Below are 22,614 nucleotides of genomic sequence, written 5' to 3'. Positions count from 1 at the left end.
CTCAGGATCCACAAATGTAGTCATACCTGAAAGGCAGCTCTTCATCCACAGAACCCAATTTCTTAAACTTAATCAGTCTTCAGAATCATCTGGGATGCTTTCCAAAAACACAAATCCTCTAGATCAATTGAGATCCTTGAATCTTAATATGGATGCTTCTCACTGATCAGATCTGTGGTGAGGCACGCCATCTAGGTTTTATAAATTTTACAGGTAATACGATGACCAGCCAGGTGTGAGAGTATACTGCCTTAAGGTCTTCCACCCCAGATCTGTTCTTTGGACTTCCATATTTTTGGTTTTCTTTCTCCTAATGCCTGGTGGACCTCAATCCTCAGGTCTGCTTTTCAGACCTTGGATCAATCTAGAAATGTAAATCTGTTGCAGTGAAAAAGAAAAAAAAGAGGAGTGAATTTTTTTTTTCCCTTTTTCTTTCCTGACAACAAAAAGAAGAGTGAGCAGGCCTGAACATTCCAATTTTTTTTTTTTAATTTTAACTTTAACTGCTCTAATTCTGTATGTCTATAAGTAAGTTTGCTTTTCTGCCCCCTAACTCTCCATAAGCTACACTCGCACCTATTTTCCTTTGACTCTATCCTAATACATCCTGTATCCAGTGTTTACTTTTACAACACCCATTGCCTTGTAGTTACATATCAGAAAGAAGGCCTCAGTCAGTCAGTTCAGTCACTCAGCTGTGTTCAACTCTTTGGCCCTATGGACTGCAGCACAACAGACCTCCATGTCCATCACCAAGTCCCGGAGTTTATTCAAACTCATGTCCATTGAGTCGGTGATGTCATCCAACTATCTCATCCTCTGTCATCCCCTTCTCCTCCTGCCTTCAGTCTTTCCCTGCATCAGGGTCTTTGCAAATGAGTCAGTTCTTTGCAGCAGGTGGCCAAACTATTGGAGTTTCAGCTTCAGCATCAGTCCTTCCAATGAATATTCAGGACTGATTTCCTGTAGGATGGACTGGTTGGATCTCCTTGCAGTCCAAGGGACTCTCAAGAGTCTTCTCCAACATCACAGTTCAAAAGCATCAATTCTTCAGCTCTCAGCTTTCTTTATGGTCTAACTCTCACATCCATACATGACTCCTGGAAAAACCATAGCTTTGACTAGATGGACCTTTGTTAGCAAAGTAATGTCTCTGCTTTTTAATAGGCTGTCTAAGTTGGTTATAACTTTCTTCCGAGGAGCAAGCGTCTTTTAATTTCATGGCTGCAGTCACCATCTGCAGTGATTTTGAAGCCCCAAAAAAGAAAGTCTCTCACCATTTCCATTGTTTCCCCATTTATTTGCCATGAAGTTATGGGACCAGATGCCATTATCTTAGTTTCCTGAATTTTGAGTTTTAAGCTAACTTTTTCACTCTCCTCTTTCATTTTCACCAAGAGGCTTTTTAGTTTTTCTTCACTTTCTGCCATAAGAGTGGTGTCATCTGTATATCTGAGGTGATTGATATTCCTCCCAGCATCTTGATTCTAGCTTGAGCTTCATCCAGCCCAGAATTTCTTATGATGTACTCTGCATAGAAGTTAAACAAGCAGGGTGACAATATACAGCCTTGACATACTCCTTTCCCTATTTGGAACCAGTCTGTTGTTCCATGTCCAGTTCTAATTGTTGCTTCCTGACCTGCATGCAGATTTCACAAGAGGCAGGTCAGGTGGTCTGGTATTCCCATCTCTTTCAGAATTTTCCACAGTTTGTTGTGTTCCACACAGTCAAAGGCTTTGGCATAGTCAATAAAGCAGAAGTAGATGTTTTTCTGGAACTCTCTTGCTTTTTTGATGATCCAATGGATGTTGGCAATTTGATCTCTGGTTCCTCTGCCTTTCTTAAATCCAGCTTGAACATCTGGAAGTTCACGGTTCATGTACTGTTGAAGCCTGGCTTGGAGAATTTTGAGCATTACTTTGCTAGCGTGTGAGATGAGTGCAATTGTGCAGTAGTTTGGACATTCTTTGGCATTGCCTTTCTTTGGGATTGGAATGAAAACTGACCTTTTCCAGTCCTGGGGCCACTGCTGCATTTTCCAAATTTGCTGGCATATTGAGTGCAGCACTTATGCAGCATCATCTTTTAGGATTTGAAATAGCTCAATTGGAATTTCATCACTTCCACTAGCTTTGTTTTTAGTGATGCTTCCTAAGGCCCACTTGACTTCACATTCCAGAATGTCTGGCTCTAGGTGAGTGATCACACCATTGTGATTATCTGCTTCATGAAGATCTTTTTTGTATAGTTCTTCTGTGTATTCTTGCCACCTCTTCCTAATATCTTCTGCTTCTGTTAGGCCTCAGAGCCTAAGAAGGCCTCAGAGCCACCCAAACTGCCAGACTCAACTACTGGCTTACTGACACGAGCCTATGACTCTGAAACAGTGCAAGAGCAAGAAATCAAGATCCTAACACCTTTGTTCCTCATCATTAACTCCTGACTATGAGCCCTCATCTTATATAAGCCCCTAGTTGGAGGGGAGGGGAGGAAACACAGTTCTTGAGGCATGAGCCTACTGTGTTCCTCTCTCTGCTGGCTGAGAATTAAAGCTACCTTTCTACTTTCTCCAAACTCTGTCTCTGTATTTTTCATTTGTCTTTGGGGGGCTGAGAAAGCCAAGAATTTGGCCAGCCAACAAGTATTACTTTCTCTCTTATACCAGCCACACTGATATAAGACTATTTTTATTTTTTTCCTATGTCAAGGAGAAACAGCAGCAGAAATGTGAGTATTTTGAATCATGAGTCAATGAATAACCTAAAAGTCAGGTCATGGAACAAACTTAAATCCAAAAACAAGACAAAGAGTGGATGAGATTCTTGGTTGATAAGCAGGAACAAAGACGTCAGAGCAGCCTGAGGGGAGCAGCCTGCATCCAATATTCATGCAGCATAAATGGGAATTTTACAGGAAATGAAACTACATAATAAATGAATGAATGTGTGAGTGAATGAATGAATGAATAAATAAGTAAATAAAATGGAGCCAAGCTGTGTGCAGAGAATGAGGTTAAAGTGTAAAAAAAAAAAAAAACCATAAAAACTCTTTGATAACTAAATCAGCTTGTCAAGTCCTTAGTTAAAAAAAAAAAAAAAAAAAAAAAAACCTCAATTCAAAAGAACTAAATCCTTTTGATTTTCCTAGGTTACTCCTCCACAACTGGCCTGTTGTCCCAGCTCAGCCTCTGATGACCCTATGGTCGGTCACTGAACTCTCTACTCAGCTGCTGATTGCCTAAGAGGGTGAGACTGACAGATCTGTTTCTTTAGTATCCTGACACAGCTTTACAAATACATGATTTTATTAAAAGGTTAGGGCAAATAAAAAAGAATTACAATATAGGAGACGTATAAAGCCTTAAAATTTGACTTCTATATTAGTGTAATGGCAAAGCACCCAAGAAACACAATCCTTCCCTGAATAAACTCTGCATGTGTTCACTCTGGGGGCTCAACTTGCTCCATGGTTAGGATGAAAAAGAGCTCTATTTTTAATAGTTATCTGGATAACAAGGGTAAAATCAGAGCTCTCAGCCTTTTTGTAACTAGGCAGTTCTGCAAGAACTTCCCAGGTGACTCATTGGTGAAGAAGCCACCTGAAGGAAGCAAGAGACCCAGATTCAATCCCTGGGTCAGGAGATCCCTTGGAGAAGGAAATGGCAGCCCACTCCAGTATGTATGCCCCGCACCCCATAGTCCTTCTGTTGGTGCTTGTCTGTGAAACCGTCTGCTTCTTCTAAGTTCTGCTATGTGACTCTTCACCTTCTGCTACGAGGCTAACCACTTTTCCCTCAATACCTGTCCCTCTCTCAAGAACTACATTTTTCCTAGCTTGAATGTATTTGGAAATTCTTGAGTGGTAAAGCACAGGAAAGTATTGGTTACGATCTTCAACTTTTTCTATGAGAAAACTTAACAGAAAAAAAAAAAAAAAAAAACACAGAGAGAGAGAACTTAAGGAACTGGAAGCCAGTGACATTCCAAATCCAATCCAGTCTAGGCCTAGGTAGTATACCTCTTTATCCTCATGGTTAATCAGTAGGTAACTGTTCACTCAAACACACACTACAAACACACACACACACACACACACACACTCACACACCCTTCTGAAGGACATTCATCAAATCTCACAGATTGTAGGATATAATCCACTAAGAAGGGTACAAATATTTTTTTTTTTGTCCCATTCTGTACAATGATACTTTTGAGTAGAGGTAAATAATTTTTTTGCTGTCCGGGGCTGCCCTTTGCATTGTAGAATTTTTAGCAGCCCCTGTGGTCTCTAAAGGCTTCCCACGTGGCTCAATGGTGAAAGAATCCACCTGTCAATGCAGAAGAGGCAGGAGACCTGAGTTTGATCCCCAGGTTGACAAGATCCCCTGGAGGAGGAAATGGCAACTCACTCCAGTATTCTTGCCTTAGAAATCTAATGGACAGTGGTAGGCTACAGTCCATGGGGTTGCAAAGAGTCAGACATGACTGAGCACACACACATACAAATCTGTTATATGTCTACAGAGGTAAAAGCAACGAGGTAGAGAAGATAGAACAGTAACCTCAGAGTCAAACTCTTTGGTATAAATTCCTACATGGATTTAGTTCTAATATAGTTAAACTCTCTAATTGTCTCTTTAGTTATCTGTAAAAATGCAAAAATCTGTAAACTTGACAGAGTAATGCCTATTGCATCTATTCATAAAGGTTGCAGTAAAGAGTAACTACATTAAAATTGTTTGAGAATTGGGAATAAAATACAAATAGGCAGGTATGAAAGGACTACCCAGGTGGTGCTAGTGGTAAAGACTCCACCTGCCAATGCGGGAGATACAGGAGACGTGGGTTTGATCCCTGGGTCAGGAAGATCCCCTGGGTTAGGAAATAGCAACCCACTCCAGTATTCTTGCCTGGAGAATCCCATGGACAGAGGAGGCTGGTAGACTACAGTCCATAGATTCGCAAAGAGTTGGACACGACTGAAGTGACTTAGCATGCACACACAGGCAGCTATGAAAGGAGTTTGGAAATGGTAGTAAGAAACAACTTGGTTTAAAATCTTGGGCAAACAAAGGTACCTCTTAATTGGTGGATTTCTCTGGACAGTGACTAGATGCAGAAGGTTTCATCTGGACATTGGTATATGACTAAAACTGAGAAATGGAATATTACCTGCTGTTATAGTGGTCCAAGCATGGTTGGCAAAGAATTTTCAGATACAGAGCATTACAGAAGGTAGTGTGTTCATTAGGAACAAAGAATAGAGCTAATGTGGACACTGCAAGCACAGTGGGTTGACCTCCTGACAGACCAGGGAGAGTCAACTGAAGGGAGAGTAGAGGTTACTAGAGTAGGAGACACTGTTAGAACAGCAGACAGGCTCATGGGAGAGCCAACACTTTTCATGGGCTAGTAGCCAGATTTTATAGTCTCAAGACAAAGAAAATGCCTGCTGGAAGTGTGGCATTAGGTGATTGGTTAAGGCGCTATATGGTATTCACCAGGGTAAGTATTTTTGCCAAGGAAGCTAGTTGGAAAGGATCGGAGGTGGGGAGCCTTTGTCAATGGTTACAATAAGGCTTGGTGAGTTCCAGAGGTGACATTGGTGTGGGGCTCTACATCCATGGCCTGGTACAAGGCCTGGCATCTGTGACCTTGATATAGGGCTCCATACCTGTCATCATGTTGCTTCAGTTGTGTCTGACTCTTTTGTGACCCGATGAATGGTAGCCCACCAGGCTCCTCTGTTCATGGGATTTTCCAGGCAAGAATACTGGAGTTGGTTGCCATTCCCTCCTTCAGGGGATCTTCTTGACCCTGGAATCGAAGGCACATCTCCTGCATTGGTAGGTGGGTTCTTTAAGACTGAGCCTCAAGGGAAGCCTTTAAAGGTAAAAATATATATGTATATTCTCACCAGGGGCTTGTGATACAGCTACAGAAAAAGATGGAGGACAAGCTGGTCTGAGCTGAAAGAGAGGTAGGTATCAAGTGCAGTGGGAGCATTTTTGGAGAACATTGTTTATTTAGCAATACTCTTCACTAAAAAGAAAAAATGTAATTCCCAAATATCACTCTATCCTATTGGCGTGCTCCCAAAGTGAAACTATGGCTTTGCTTCATTAACACCAGATGTGAAATGCATTCATAGTGACCATTAGAAAGTAACTCAGGCCATTACCAACGACAGGGAAGCTGACAAGCTCTTTAAGCTTACACAGGCCAGCTAATTTATATAAGAGAAAGTCAGATCTTTAATGTTCTTCCCTGTATGCTGTTGCCCCCTAGTGGTCAAATCTTTCTGTGAAACACCAAGACAAGAAGATGTGTGTGTGTGTGTGTGTGTGTGTGTGTGTGTGTGTGTGCACACGCGCACACTCAGTTGCTTCAGTCCTATTTGACTCTGTGTGACCCCATGGACTGTATGCTGCCAGGCTCCTCTGTCCATGGGATTCCCCAGGCAAGAATACTGGAGTGGGTTGCCATTTCCTCCTCCAGGGGAATCTTTCTGACCAAAGGACTGATCCCAAGTCTCTGGGGTCTCCTGAACTGGCAGGTGGACTCTTTACTACTAGTACCACCTGTGAAGCCCCAAGACAGACCTAAACACTCTCCGCTTTACTTTTCCTTGGTGGCTCAGATGGTAAAAAATCTGCCTGCAATGTGGGAGACCCAGGTTTGGTCCTGTATTGGAAAGATACCCTGGAGAAGGGAATGACAATCCACTCCAGTATTCTTGCCTGGAGAATCCCATGGATAGAGGAGCCTGGAGAGCTACAGTCCATGAGGTCGCAAAAGAGTCGGACATGACTGAGTGACTAACACACACACATGAGCACAGTAAGTGCTCAATAGCAAAATAGGAAATGAGTAAAGTTTATTGAATAACTTCCATACTCATTATACATCTAGGTTCTATGGAAGATGCATAAGCCCTATTCTTTAAAAGCTTCAAATTGATTGATTCACAAAACTGAAAATAATACAATGTGAGTGGAATGATAATTCCTTTACTTCTGCTCTTACTTTGGTTCTTTCGATACCAAATACAATGGAACAAATAAAATAACTACCATGTGAAGAACAGCTTCATTGTGTCAGGCTTTGTGATTTTAATAAATTATATTCATAATCCTCACATCATGCCTTTATGAAACATTATTATTATCACACAATTAACTCTAACAAAAGTAAGTCTCAGAGATCATACAGTCTTGCTTGCTTGTGGGCTCAGTTGTGTCCAACTCTTTGTGACCCCATGAATTTTAACCCACCATCCTCCTCTGTCCATGGGATTTCTTAGGCAAGAATACTGGAATGGGTTGCCATTTCCTCTTTCAGCGGATCTTCCTGACCCAAGGCTCAAACTTGCATTGCCTGTGTCTCCTGCAATGCAGTATTCTTTTCTGCTTGAACCACTGGAGAAGTCCCATAGAATTGCTTAAGATCACACAATTAGTGATGTAGGTGGGATGTAAACTCAGTTAGCTACTTCCAAATTTGATATATTTTGAACAAGTGAGAATATATGTATTTTAAACAATGCAGAGTCTGAAGATCCAGACTCTGTTTCAGTCTGTTATTGCTTTTAAAGAATTCACCAGTGAAAGTTATCTCCTTTCATTATTCTAAGATATTCTTCCATTGCCTTAAAAAATTAGTGATCTGATTTCTGTTAATATCAAGATCTGCTTTATATAGAATATAACAATGGAATCATGAGGCTTCCCAGGTGGTGTTAGTGGTAAATAGTCCACCTGCCAATGCAGATGATGCAATAGACTCGGGTTCAATCCCTGGGTTGGGAAGATCCCCTGGAAAAGGAAATGGCAACCCACTCCAATATTTTTGCCTGGAAAATTCCAAGGGCAGAGGAACCTGGTGGGCTACAGTTGATGGGGTCGCAAAGAGTCAGACACAACTGAGCGACTGAGCATGCATATACACAGAGGCTACGTATGAGACGGGCCCGGGACCTGGGACCCTTTGCTGCAGTGCTTGCTCCTGAACACACCTCTCCTGAAGTGGCAGAATACCGGGAAACCGCATGGGACTAGGAATGGCTGTGTGCATGCGCAGTTTGGGCAAATTCCGAGCCCTAAAGAGAGAGACCAGAGAACACAAGAGCCACTTTTGAGGAGCATGGAACAAAAGCAAGATGTTGGGAAGCAAAGGCAATCTGCTGAGCATGCGCCCTGTATGCAGCACACCTAAGGGGTGAGCAAAACACCTAAGCCATCCCCAGCCCAACTCCTGGACACACCCCTACCCTCACCACATATAAGGAGGGGACTTTCCCCTGCCTAGGGAGCAAGAAACAAGGGAACCTATTTTTTGTTCTTGCTCCCCACTGCTGCAGCAGAAGCCCTGATAAAACCTTACCTGAATTCTTGTCTGGCCTCTAGCCAGATTTACTGATTGGGGAAGGCCAGGAACCCTGGTCAGTAACATCTAGAGGCTGTGTAGTATCCATTACAGATTCATCTTGATATTTTCCTTGTGACTAATGGTGTTGAGAATCTTTCAAGATGCATTTTAGCTTTCAAGACCTTCAGTAAACTGTTCATTCAAATCTTTTGCCCATTTTATTTGTTTTATTTTGTCACTAATTCATGAGTTTTATCTATTAAGGGTCTTACTTTCTATACATAAATATACACATATAGTAAATAAAATCGTTCAATCTGAGTTTTGATGGTTTTCCCCAGTTCATGCAGGAAAGATTCCTACCATAGAGTTATGAGACACACAACATATAATACTGCACAGATGAGATCAATAGCAGCATATTAGGCATATGCACTCACACCCTGTAAGAGGAGAACTCTGCTACGAAGGGCCACACAGGGATTGCATTTAGGAACAAGGTGAACAACCAGGGACTACAGGAAACAGACTTTGTAGTATCAAGAAAATAGGATGCCCAGGAGTATGTGATTGGCTTGTTTGAATCAATCTGTGGACTGGAAGTGGACTCAAAGTTCAGTTCAGTTCCGTTCAGTCTCTCAGTCGTGTCTGACTCTTTGCTAACCCATGGACTGCAGCTCGCCAGGCTTCCCTGTCCATTACCAACTCCTGGAGCTTGTGCAAACTCATGTCCATTGAGTCAGTGATGCCACAACCATCTCATCCTCTGTCGTCCCATTCTCCTCCTGTCTTCAATCTTTCCCAGTATCAGGGTCTTTTCTAATGAGTCAGCCCTTCTCATCAGGCGGCCAGAGTATTAGAGCTTCAGGTTCAGCACCAGTCCTTCCAATGAATATTCAGGAATGATTTCCTTTAGGATAAACTGGTTGGATATCCTTGCAGTCAGTCCAAGGGACTCTAAAGAGTCTTCTCCAATAGCGAAGTTCAAAAGCAGCAATTCTTCAGTGCTCACCTTTCTTTATGGTCCAACTCTCACATCCATACACGACTACTGAAAACACCATAGCTTTGACTAGATGGAATTTTGTTGGCAAAGTAATGTCTCTGCTTTTTAATATTCTGTCATATGTCATTTAATATGTTGGTCATAGCTTTTCTTCCAATGAGCAAGTGTCTTTAAATTTCATGCCTGCAGACACCATCTGCAGTGATCTTGGAGCCCAAAAAAATAAAGTCTGACACTGTTTCCATTGTTTCCCCATCTATTTGGCATGAAATGATGGGACCAGATGCCATGATCTTAGTTTTCTGAATGTAAAGTAGTAAGCCACGTTTTTCACTCTCCTCTTTCACTTTCATCAAGAGGCTCTTTAGTTCTTCTTCGCTTTCTGCCATAAGGGTGGTATCATCTGTATATCTGAGGTGACTGATACATCTCCTGGCAATCTTCATTCCAGCTTGTGTTTACTCCAGCCCGCCGTTTCTCATGATGTACTCTGCATATAAGTTAAATAAGCAGGGTGACAATATACAGCCTTGATGTACTCCTTTCCTTGTTTGGAAACAGTCTGTTATTCCATGTCCAGTTCAAATTGTTGCTTCCTGACCTGCATACAGGTTTCTCAAGAGGCAGGTCAGGTGGCCTGGTATTCCCATCTCTTGAAGAATTTTCCACAGTTTATTGTGATCCACACAGTCAAAGGCTTTGGCATAGTCAATAAAGCAGAAATGGATGTTTTTCTGGAACCCTCTTGCTTTTTCGATGATCCAGCAGATGTTGGCAATTTGATCGCTGGTTCCTCTGTCTTTTCTAAAACCAGCTTGAACATCTGGAAGTTCACAGTTCATGTATTGCTGAAGCCTGGCTTGGAGAATTTTGAGCATTACTTTACTAGTGTGTGAGATGAGGGCAGTTGTGAGATAGTCTGAGCATTCTTTGGCATTGCCTTTCTTTAGGATTAGAATGAAAACTGACCTTTTCCAGTCCTGTGGCCACTGCTGAGTTCTCCAAATTTGCTGACATGTTGAGTGCAGCACTTTCACAGCATCATCTTTCAGGATTTGAAATAGCTTAACTGCAATTCCATCACCTCCACTAGCTTTCTTTGTAGTGATGCTTCCAAAGGCCCATTTGACTTCACATTCCAGGATGTCTGGCTCTAGGTGAGTGTGAGTGATCACACTATTGTGATTATCTGCTTCGTGAAGATCTTTTTTGTATAGTTCTTCTGTGTATTCTTGCCATCTCTTCTTAATATCTTCTGCTTCTATTAGGTCCATACCATTTCTGTCCTTTATTGAGCCCATCTTTGCATGCAATGTTCCCTTGGTATCTCTAATTTTCTTGAAGAGATCTCTAGTCTTTCCCATTCTATTGTTTTCCTCTATTTCTTTGCATTGATCGCTGAGGAAGGCTTTCTTATCTCTCCTTGTTATTCTTTTGATCTCTGCATTCAAATGGGCATATCTTTCCTTTTCTCCTTTGCTTTTCACTTTTCTTCTTTTTACAGGTATTTGTAAGGCCTTTTCAGGCAATCATTTTGCTTTTCTGAATTTCTTTTTCTTGAGGATGGTCTTGATTCCTGTCTCCTGTACAATGTCACAAACCTCTGTGCATAGTTCATCAGGCACTCTGTCTATCAGATTTAGTTCCTTAAATCTATTTCTCACTTGTAGTGTGAAATGCCAGGCTGGATGAAGCACAAGCTGGAATCAAGAGTGCCAGGAGAAATATCAGTCACCTCAGATATGCAGATGACACCACCCTTATGGCAGAAAGCGAAGAACTAAAGAGCCTCTTGATGAAAGTGAAAGAGGAGAGTGAAAAACTTGGCTTAATACTTAACATTCAGAAAACTAAGATCATGGCATCTGGTCCCATCATTTCATGCCAAATAGATGGGGAAACAATGGAAACAGTGAGGGATTTTCTTTTTTTGAGCTCACGACTGAGAAACTGAACTGACTGACTGACTGACTGACGGACAAAATAAAAACCTCGAATAGCCAAAGCAATCTTGAGAAAGAAGCATGGAACTGGAGGAATCAACCTGCCTGACTTCAGACTATACTACAAAGCTACAATCATCAAGTACAGTATGGTACTGGCACAGAGACAGAAACACAGATCAATGGAACAAAACAGAAATCCCAGAGATAAATCCATGCACCTATGGACACCTTATCTTTGACAAAGGAGGCAAGAATATACAATGGAGAAAAGACAACTCTTTAACAAGTGGTGCTGGGAAAACTGGTCAATCATTTGTAAAAGAATGAAACTAAAACACTTTCTAACACCATACACAAAAATAAACTCAAAAAGGATTAAAGATCTAAAAATGAACTAAAAATGGATTAAAGATCTAAATGAAACACCTGAAATTATATAACTCCTAGAGGAAAACATAGGCAAGACACTCTCTGACATTAATCATAACAGGATTCTCTATGACCCACCTCCCAGAGTAATGGAAATAAAAACAAAAACAAACAAATGGGACCTAATTAAACTTAAAAGCTTTTGCACAACGAAGGAAACTATAAGGAAGATGAAAAGACAGACTTCAGAATGAGAGAAAATAATAGCAAACGAAGCAACTGACAAATAATTGATCTCAAAAATAAGCAGCTCCTGCAGCTCAATTCTAGGAAAATAAATGGCCTAATAGAAAAATGGGCCAAAGAACTAAACAGACATTTCTCCAAAGAAGACATACAGATGGCTAACAAACACATGAAAAGATGTTCAACATCACTCATTATCAGAGAAGTGCAAATCAAAACCACTATGAGGTACCATCTCATGCTGAAAAGAATGACTGTTATCCAAAAGTATACAAACAATAAATGCTGGAGAAGGTGTGGAGAAAAGGGAACCCTCTTACACTGTTGGTGGGAATGCGCTAGTGCAGCCACTATGGAGAATAGTGTGGAGGTTCCTTAAAAAACCTGCAATAGAACTGCCATATGACCCAGCAACCCCACCACTGGGCATACACACCAAGGAAACCAGAATTGAAAAAGACATGTGTACCCCAGTGTTCATCACAGCACTGTTTACAATAGCCAGGACATGGAAGCAACCTAGATGTCCATCAGCAGAAAAGTGGATAAGAAAGATGTGGTACATATACACAATGGAATATTACTCAGCCATAAAAAAGAATGCATTTGAATCAGTTGGATGCATTTGAATCATTTCAATCCAGTGGATGAAACTGGAGCCTATTATACAGAGTGAAGTAAGTCAGAAAGAAAAACACCAATAGAGTATACTAATGCATATATATGGAATTTAGAAAGATGGTAACAATGACCCTATATGAGAGACAGTGAAAGAGACACAGATGTAAAGAACAGATTTTTGGACTCTGTGGGAGAAGGTGAGGGTGGGATGATTTGAGAGAATATCATTGAAACATGTATATTATCATATGTGAAATAGATTGCCAGTATAGGTTTGACACATGAGACAGGGTGTTCAGGGCTGGTGCACCGGAATGACCCAGAGGGATGGGATGGGGAAGGAAGTGGGAAGGGGAGGTTTAGAAAGGGGAACACATGTACACCCATGGCTGATTCATGTGAATATATGGCAAGAACCTCGACAATATTGTAAATTAATTAGCCTTCAATTAAAATAATAATTTTTTAAAAAAGAAAAAAAAGCTATCTACAGATTCAGCATAACCCATATCAAAATTTCAATGGCATTTTTTCACAGAAATAGAACAAACAATCCTAAATTTGTATGGAACCACAAATGACCCCAAATAGCCAAACTAATTTTCCAAAAGAAGAATAAAGCTTCAAGCATTATGCTTCTTTATTTCAAACTATATTACAAAACTATAGTAACCAAGAGTATGATATTGGCAAGAAAATATAGATTAATAAAAAAGAATAGAGAGCCCAGAAATAAACCCACACAGATATGGTCTATTAATTCATGACAAAGAAGCCAAGTATATACAGTGGAAAAGGAACAATTTCATCAATAAATAGTATTGGGAAAACTGGACAGCTCCCTGCAAAAGAATGAAACTGAACCATACCAGACCTACAGAACACTACACCAGACACAAAAATTAACTCAAAATGGATTAATGACTTGAATATAAGACTTAAAATCATGAAACTCCTAGAAGGAAACAGGTGATAAACTACTTGACATAGGTCTTGATGACGATTTTTTAAATCTGATACCAAAAGCAAAAAGTAATCAAAGCAGAAATAAGAAAGTGAAAAAAGCTAAAAAAGATTCTGCACAGCAAATAAAACATTTCACAGAATGAAAAGGCAACCTACAGAATGCTTATTCTTCACTTTAAAATAGTAAACCTCTTAGCATGTGCAGTATCTCAAGATGGATTTCCCTAGTGAAAAATCTGCCTACCAATGCAGAAGATGTAGGTTCTATCCCTGGGTCGGGAAGATCCCCTGGAGGAGGAAATGGCAACCCACTCCAGTATTTTTGCCCGGAGAATCCCATGGATAGTGGGTGACAGTCCATGGTGGGTGACAGTCCATGGTGTGAAAAAAGTCAAACATGACTGAGCAACTAAACAATGGTATTTCTCAATAAGGTTATTATTTCTAAAAAAGAAAATCTATCAGGACTTCAACTTTAAGTCAACATGGAAAAACATATCATTTAACCCTCCTAGCAGACTCAACCCTCCTAGCAGATATAAATAAACAACCCTTCTAGCAGACACAAAAAACTGGGAAAAAATTATTAAGCAACAGTTTTCAAGAATTTGGACATTTAGCAATTTAAAGACAGTGATCCCAGAAAGATGAGAAACATGGAGGTAAATCCCACATCTGCTCCAGCCTGGAAAGATTTTCCATGACAAAGCACAAGAAGGCAGACCCAAATGCATAGTTTCCCTGAGCTATGAAGACGGAGATGAGAATCCCAGGCAAATTTTCAGGGCAGAGTATTTATCCTACAGAAATGAAAGCATGTGCCCATACAAAGACTTAGACATAATGTTCATAACAGTTTCATTCATAACAATCAAAAATTAGAAACAACTCAATTGTCCATCAACAGATGAATGAATAAATATATTGTAATACACTCATGTAATAAAATACTACTCAGCTCTAAAGAAATGAATTATTGATACATACATAGAGCTCAAAATAATTATGCTAACATTTTGCCTTTGGTGGTAAGCTTGGTAATTTTTTGTTCCTTGGTCTAGTTGCTGATTATGAGTTTATATTCAATTTATGAAAATTCATATGACATATACACTTTTCTAAATGTATATTATATTTCAACAAAACAATTTTTACAAGTAAAAGAATTTTCTATATTTTGGTAAATAGTTTTAAAGTTTAAAAGCATATAAAGACCTCATTTGAAACAGAAAAATCACCTTGGAATAAATTTAGTAATTTATCTTCACATAAAATATATGCACACTTGGTTATAAATTATAAATGAATATGTGAATCAATTGCATCATGCTTTAGTCCTAGATGGAAATACTGAGTATTATAAAATGCAAATTTTTTTCAATTTATCTCATTGATTTAAATTTATTGTAATGAAAATCTGAACTCTACTTGATAGTTTCAAACTGTATCATATGACCTTATGATCCCTTTGGAAACGGTAAGATTGAAATGTTGAGAAGAAATGTTTTTCAGAAAGAATACATGAGCAAGAACCTCTCATACCTACTATTTGTCATTGTTTTTGCATCCCAGCAACAGAACTGTTTCCTGTACTTAGAGACTCCTTTTCCTGAAGAAGCCAATGCTGCTTCCTTAGAAGGCTTGTAAATGTGAAATATTTGCATTCCCAGCCTCCATAGCTCAAGTTGCAGTCACATGGTTTATGCCAAGCCAATCAGACACACTCTTCCTCAGGTCCTAATTGGAAATTCACATTGTGTTGCTAGGTAGGAGTAGAAGCACTAGCTACTTGGAGTTTCCATTAGCAGCAGTGACAGCAATGCCTGGGGCATCAGTGAGTGGTCAGCATTCCTTATACACAACAACTATGTCCCCTGGGGCTTCCCGGGTGGTGCTAGTGGTAAAAAACCATCCTGCCAAGGCAGGAGATATAAGAGATGTGGGTCCAATCCCTGGGTTGGGCAGATTCCCTGGAAGACGAAATGGCAACCCACTCCAGTATATTTGCCTGGAGAATCCCATGGACAGAAGAGCCTAGTGGGCTACAGTCCATGGGGTCACAAACAGTCATACTTCACTGAAGGACTTAGCATGCACCAAGTTGGAATACCTAGGTCCCTGTAGTAGTAGAAGGGTGGTGGGAAGGATTTGAAGCATTCTTCCTGCCTGTGTAAGTTCCCCAACATGTATACCTGTGGCAGATTCATTTTTATATATGGCGAAACCAATACAACATTGTAAAGTTAAATAAAATAAAATTAAAAAAAAAATCCTTTCCAATCTATATAAACCTAGCATCCTTTTGCTTATAACAATGTTTTTTTTGACTCTTAACATTATAAGTTATACTCTTATGTTTACAACTAAACTAAAGCAATCAACAACAATTCCACCAAAGAAGTCGGTGAAATTTAGGATATATTACTGGCTCAGTTGATGCTGAGAGCAGTGAAAACTCTTGGTGCAATTAAGGGCTGGAACTCTGGAATCTAGAGGCATGCATGGCTGTCTGGGATCACAAGTAATAAACAGCACATAACAGGCAACACTTGAAAGTCTGAGTGGCCTGTGCATGGAAGAATATATAGTATATAGGGCAAGAGAACTTCAAGGGATTGGAGGTGAACTGGTGGCTTCTAATAGTAGTTGACAGCTTAAAGACAGGAATTAACAACTTACATACAAGTCTAGAATTCTCAGCCCAAGGCATAAACTGAAAAACTGAGAGTTTTAATAATAGTAACAGTTATAATCTCTTACCTCTTGCACCCCAAGGCAAGGACACCTAAAGAAATAAACATTGCAAGTTTCAGTAAGACAATAGATTATACCCACATTAAATCATTTTCTATTGTTATATCCTTCAATTTTTTTCTAAAACATTTCTTATGTTTTATTCATGATATTTTCATTTTCCTTGTTATTCTAAATGAAATTTTCTCATTACAACTTGTTATTGCTATAATGAGAACATCTAATAATTTTCATATGTAACTATTATAATTACACACTTACAATCTCTTGTTTCTAAGTAATTGTCAAAGTAGTTTATTGATTTTCTTGATTGGTGCACCATCTACCTATAATAATAATTCTTTGTCCTCTTTCCCATTACTTATATATTATTTTCCTTAGAAAACATATTACATATTTATTCTAATTATTGTTGTCACTGTTGTTTAGTCACTAAGTCATGTCTGATTCTTTTGCAACCCCAAGGTCTGTGACCTGCCAGACTTCTCTGTCCATGGGATTTTCCAGGCAAAAATACTGAAGTAGGTTGCCATTTCCTTCTTTACCCACGTCTCCTACATTGGCAGGTAGATTCTTTACTACTGAGCCATCAGGGAAGCCCATTTATCTTTTAATTCCAAATGTCCTAAAATATTTTTCACTTGGGAATAGTTGTTGAGCTTTTCATATTTTCAAATAACTTTTCAGCATCGTTTGAGATTATCCAACTTTATTTTGTTTAGCCTATTAAGATGATAAAATACATTAATTGATTTTCTATCAATGTTCTTCCTGGGTCTGGGTCACAATATTTTACTAACAGCAAGTCTTCTTCTCACGGGATGAACCACGTTGATTTAGGAAGATTTCAGGAACTGACTCGAGTCCACACCTCCAGGTCCTTAGCACTTCCTAGCTCTGATCTGGCAGGAAACAGAAAAGAGAAATGATGTTTTCCTGTTTTCACTTCAGTCTGTTTCAGGGCCAGAAAGTCAATGAGCCAAGGTATGAAATGAAAAAGAAAAATAATAGCATTTAAGAGGAGAAACACCACCAACTTTTGTGGAGGGGTAGATTTTTATTGTTCCTTCACCAAATAGGATCTATAGTGTTTTTATAAGGATCAACTAAATTCCATACTCAAAAATCAATCCTGGATATTCACTGAAAGGACTGATGCTGAAGCTGAAGCTCTAATACTTTGGCCCCCGGATGTGAAGAGCTGACTCCTTAGAAAAGACCCTGATGCTGGGAAAGACTGAAGGCTGGAGAAGGGGTCGACAGAGGACGAGATGGCTGGATGGCATCACTGATTCCATGGACATGAGTTTGAGCACATTCCAGGAGATGTTGAAGGACAGGAAAGCCTGGTGTGCCGCAGTCCATAGGGTTGCAAAGAGTCGGACACAACTGAGCTTCTGAACAACAACAAAATTTGTGTTACCTCTTACCTTATCTATCTGAGCTTTGCTCCTTGAAGATGTCACTTGACTCTTTGTTTCAGTCATGTTCCACTTCTTACATGTGAAAAGCTAGATTTCCATCTTAACCTATCTCACTTCTTGGGACAGGGGACACCTGATGACTTGTGAATCTGTTTCAGGCAGCACTGACCTAGGAGGCAGAGTTCCTTGCCTACCTGACAGTGAGAAAATTTTCACAGAACTATAAGCACTCATGTTTGAAAATATTATACCAATTCTCAACGTCACCGATCTACAGAGAAAGTGTTTCTTGCCATATCAGTAAACAAAGGATGTCACAGCCTTCAGCATTTGCAGCCACAGCCTGTAGTTCTGATGAGCCCTGAGGGAACTCAGGAAGGAAAGAACATCTGCCATCTAGCAGCTATCAGACTGCAGTCAGTCCCCACAGTGAGCCCTGAGGAAATTCAGGATATGCAAACACAATATATTGGCCCCAGATAACTGAGGTGGACAGCAAAGGAATGATTTCAGTGAGCTCAAGCTCTTGTATCTTCGCATACACAGAAAAGCACTAAATTCCTTAACTGGGGATATCTGGTTTTCTTTAATTAACAATAATTTTTCAAAGTTCCCAACTACCCACCTTCTGTTGGAAAACTCCTGTATATCCTGTCTGCCTCCATCACCTTCATGGAGCAGTTCTCTCAGGGTTCCTTGAGATGCTGCCTCCTAGACTTGCATGTGTGTGTTGTTGCTCAGTCATGCCCAACTGTTTGTGATCCCCATTCCATGGACTGTAGCCCACCAAGCTTCTCTATCCATGGGATTTTCCAGGCAAGAACATTAGAGAGGGTTGCAATGTCCTTCTCCTGGTGATCTTTCCAACTCAGGGATTGAATCCACTTCTCCTGCATTGACAGGTGGATTCTTTACTATTGAACCACCTGGGAAGCCCCTCCCAGACTTAAAGTCCTACAAATCCCCACTGAGTAAAACACAGTTCTCAATGTTTAGGTTGTGAAATTTTTTTTTTTAGTTGACATACTTATTAAAAAATGAATTATCTGCTTAGAGTAAGGGCTATAACATAAATACATTTCAAAGTATAAGTCGTGCACTTCTGCCATAAATATGCTGTTATTTTCCAGTAGTTTCACATGGCAAAAATAATGTGTAAGTGGAAGCCGAGTGAATGGATTAATATTTTTCTTCACATCCCCCTTTAAAGAGAGAAGCAGAAATGAATTGGTTTCAGTGCCAAATATTTTTATGTCTTCACAAACATTCTTTCACTGACCAAGAAGGAAAGTCAGGGCCCAGCAACAGAGGCGCTGACCCCTGCTGTTGGTCCTCCTGCGTATCACACAACCTCACACAGCTGGTCTCCGTGCATTCAGTGCCCCCACCAAACTTGTATAAAGATCTCATTAACCTCTGCTCTTTTGTGTCTGTCCAAAGTCATGGTTTCTTCTAGTCTGAGTGCATCTCACTTGGTTCTTTTTCTGACTCCTGCCAAAATTGCCTCCTTTTCCTCTGAACAGCAATAAACTTTAGACAACTTTATCACATAAATGTCAACACATATATATTTTAATATGATCCAATTACTTATGATGCGATACTTTATAGCTTTCAAAATTTTGTCAATTAGTTTACGCCTCAACTGGTTTCTTTATCCTGACAAAAACCCAACACCAAGTTGAGTATCTGATACTCAATAGTGTGTGTGATTAAATAGAATCATTTATAGATTTATAAAGTCTCAAAAGCATGAGGATAGACATGAACCTTGGAAGTTCATCTTTTCCACTTTATTATGTTTGTGTGCATGTTGATGACTGGAGTGAGAAAATAGTTTTACTACAGAACAGCAGAAAAATTAAAATTGTAGAACACTATAAGGAAAATGACTAAGTAATACTTTGGAACATTTTTTAAATTGGAGAGTTATAAATAGTAATGATGGCTAATACAATGATTTAAAAACTATATTCCTTGGAGCGCTGAGATTCTCTAAGGTGTATCAAGGACTTTGGGGGGAATCAAAAGGAAAGGAGACTAAGTATGTAAAAATCAGCCTCTTCAGCAAAGCCTAAGCCAGAATGGTTCCACTCCCATTTATTTGACATTTTGGAGTTATAAGGAATATGTCTTTCATAAAGAGAGGCTCAGCTGATTAAACCAATAGATAACTTCAAAAACCACTCATTTGGTTAAGTGCTTTTCTTTTAAGAATAAAGAAATTACAGGTCAACCAGGACAAGTAACTATTTGACCTCACCCAGCTAGACCGTGGCTGACTTGAGACAAGAAAGAGATTCAGTAAATATTTATGAAGAACTGGCTGCCTGTTCAGTATCTGCACATGCCCTCATGCATCCACAATGCAGCCTTCAGTGTAGGGATAGAAAGATTTGTCTCAACAACCTCTAGAGGGGTTAGATATTAAGAAAAAAAAATTTCTGTACTTATATTTTCCTGTTAAGAAGAGATACTAATATTATTTTTTTAATTCTTTTAGTTTTGGCCACATCACGTGGCTTTCGGCATCTTCGCTCCCCAACCAGAGATCGAACCCATGCCCCTTGAAGTGGAAGTGCAGAGTCTTAACCACTGGACCACCAGGAAAGTCCCTTTTCTTATTTTTATTAGAAAATGTTTCTACCCACTAATATTATTTTTAAATGTGATTCCCTGGTGGCTCAGGTGGTAAAGAATCCACCTGCAAGGCAGGACACCAGGATCCAATCCCGGGGTTAAGAAGATCCCCTGGAGAAGGGAATGGCTACCCACGCCAGTATTCTTGCCTGGAGAATTCCATGGACAGAGGAATAAAGTGAAGACTGCCTGGCATTTTTATACATGTAAATCAGTTTGCTTAAAAAATATTAACCTAAAAGGCCTTGTATGCTTTTGTCATATATTGATCCCCCTTTAAACTGTAGAGTTCAAGGGCATTTTCTGTGCCATGAGCTTCAGCTCCGCAGCTGAGTAATTTCTGCCAGAGGAAACCACTTGAGGGCACCAGAGGCATTGCTCTCAGAGTCGCCTCTGGAGGAAGCGTGCCTTCCATCTCATTGTGCATTTAGAGGAAGTGGGTGGGGGAGCCCAAGGCCTGGGAAAATGACCATAATAATAGTACCTTGTGTTTATATAGCACCTTTCTTCAATTAGCTCAGCATGTTTGGATGTGATTATTCAGCTGGGAGCTTCCAGTTGTGGGAAATGAGGCACAAGGCAAACACGTGGCCTAGGTGGGACAGAGGGTGAGGACTAATTCTTACTCATTTCAAATGCCCATTCATTATTTTTACACTAAAAAGCTGATGGTGACCTTTCTGAGCCATTTCCTTAGAAACAATAAGCTGAGAAATCAGAGTCCCAAACTCAAATTTAATGGAAAGGTTCATAAATTCTATGAGGAAAAGAGATGGCATATTTCATACTTCGGTGCCAAAGAGGGAACCAAAACAGAATCATTTTCACCTACCTAGTGTAATTAAAGGTAGCAAGTTGAATGTATTGATTCTAAAGCACATCACGAAAGTAGTATGGCTTCAATTGGCCACTGCGCTTTTAATCCTCAAGTGAATCTAGTCAGATCTGTGTCATAAATCATGTATCTTTTATCCATATTCTGCCAAAAATGACCAAAAGAGGGTAAAGAAAAAAAAAATTGTCGTATTAAAAAAAACTAAACTCTTGTTCCACACAAGAAAATACTTGTCCCACGTAAGAAAATATTATTACAGACTTTAATGTGTTAATTAAATACTCCAACATGATTTAGTAAAGAAACATCATGACAGAGCATTTAATTAACAGAGACAGTGAGGTCTAGCTTAGTCGTCTACTGAGAAGATTGCTATAGTGAAAGTTTCCACTAAGAGCACTTGTAATGCTGATGTGTAATTCATGATTAAGATGTTAGCTTCCTGCAGAGTCATTTAGGGTCTCACTTGCTAATGAAAAGTGTCACTTTTTCTCCAAATACTAAACATATGCCTTTGACCTTTGAGTTAGGATGTGGGCACTCACTCATTCACCCCTGTGTTTGAGGCTGGCTGTTCCTTTACAGGTTTAAACCTAATAGATTCACCCTCCAGGGTCACCTATTTTCACCAAGTCCCTACTTTTTTTTTTTCTTTAAATTTCAGATGATGCTTGAATATGTCTTCATTAATAGTTCAAATGATCTTAACACATGTCTGTTATACAAAGGGTTTCTCCAATTGTTACAGGATTACGGGCATATGTGTTCAGTTGCTTAACGGTATCTGACCCTTTGAGACCCCCTGGACTGTAGCCCGCCAGGTCTCTATGTCCATGGGATTTCCCAGGCAAGAATACTGGAACAGGTTGCCATTTCCTTCTCCAAGGGTTCTTGCTGAACCAGGGATCAAACCCACATCGCCTGCATTGGCAGGGGGTTCTTTATCACTGAGCCACCAGGGAAGCCTGTAACAGGATTGATATGATTGAAATTAACTGACTTTCATTTTATGAAAATATATAATCCAGAGACTTTGCGTATCTTGAAATGGAAATTAATCAAACCATACTTCTTTCTCCCTTACTTACCTCTTTCCCAGGTCCCCATTATACTAAATTTGAGAGATGCCAATCCTAAAGGTACATGTGTGCTCAGTCATGTCTGCCTCTTACTTTGCCGACAAAGGTCCATTTGGTCAAGGCTATGGTTTTTCCAGTGGTCATGTATGGATGCGAGAGTTGGACTGTGAAGAAAGCTGAGTGCTGAAGAATTGATGCTTTTGTACTGTGGTGTTGGGGAAGACTCTTGCAAGTTCCTTGGACTGCAAGGAGATTCAACCAGTCCGTTCTAAAGGAGATCAGTCCTGGGTGTTCTTTGGAAGGAATGATGCTAAAGCTGAAACTCCAATACTTTGGCCACTTCATGCAAAGAGTTGACT

Source organism: Bubalus kerabau, chromosome 4 (assembly GCF_029407905.1).
Source record: "Bubalus kerabau isolate K-KA32 ecotype Philippines breed swamp buffalo chromosome 4, PCC_UOA_SB_1v2, whole genome shotgun sequence".
In the NCBI taxonomy this organism is placed as follows: domain Eukaryota; kingdom Metazoa; phylum Chordata; class Mammalia; order Artiodactyla; family Bovidae; genus Bubalus; species Bubalus kerabau.
This window is presented reverse-complemented; position numbering follows the sequence as displayed.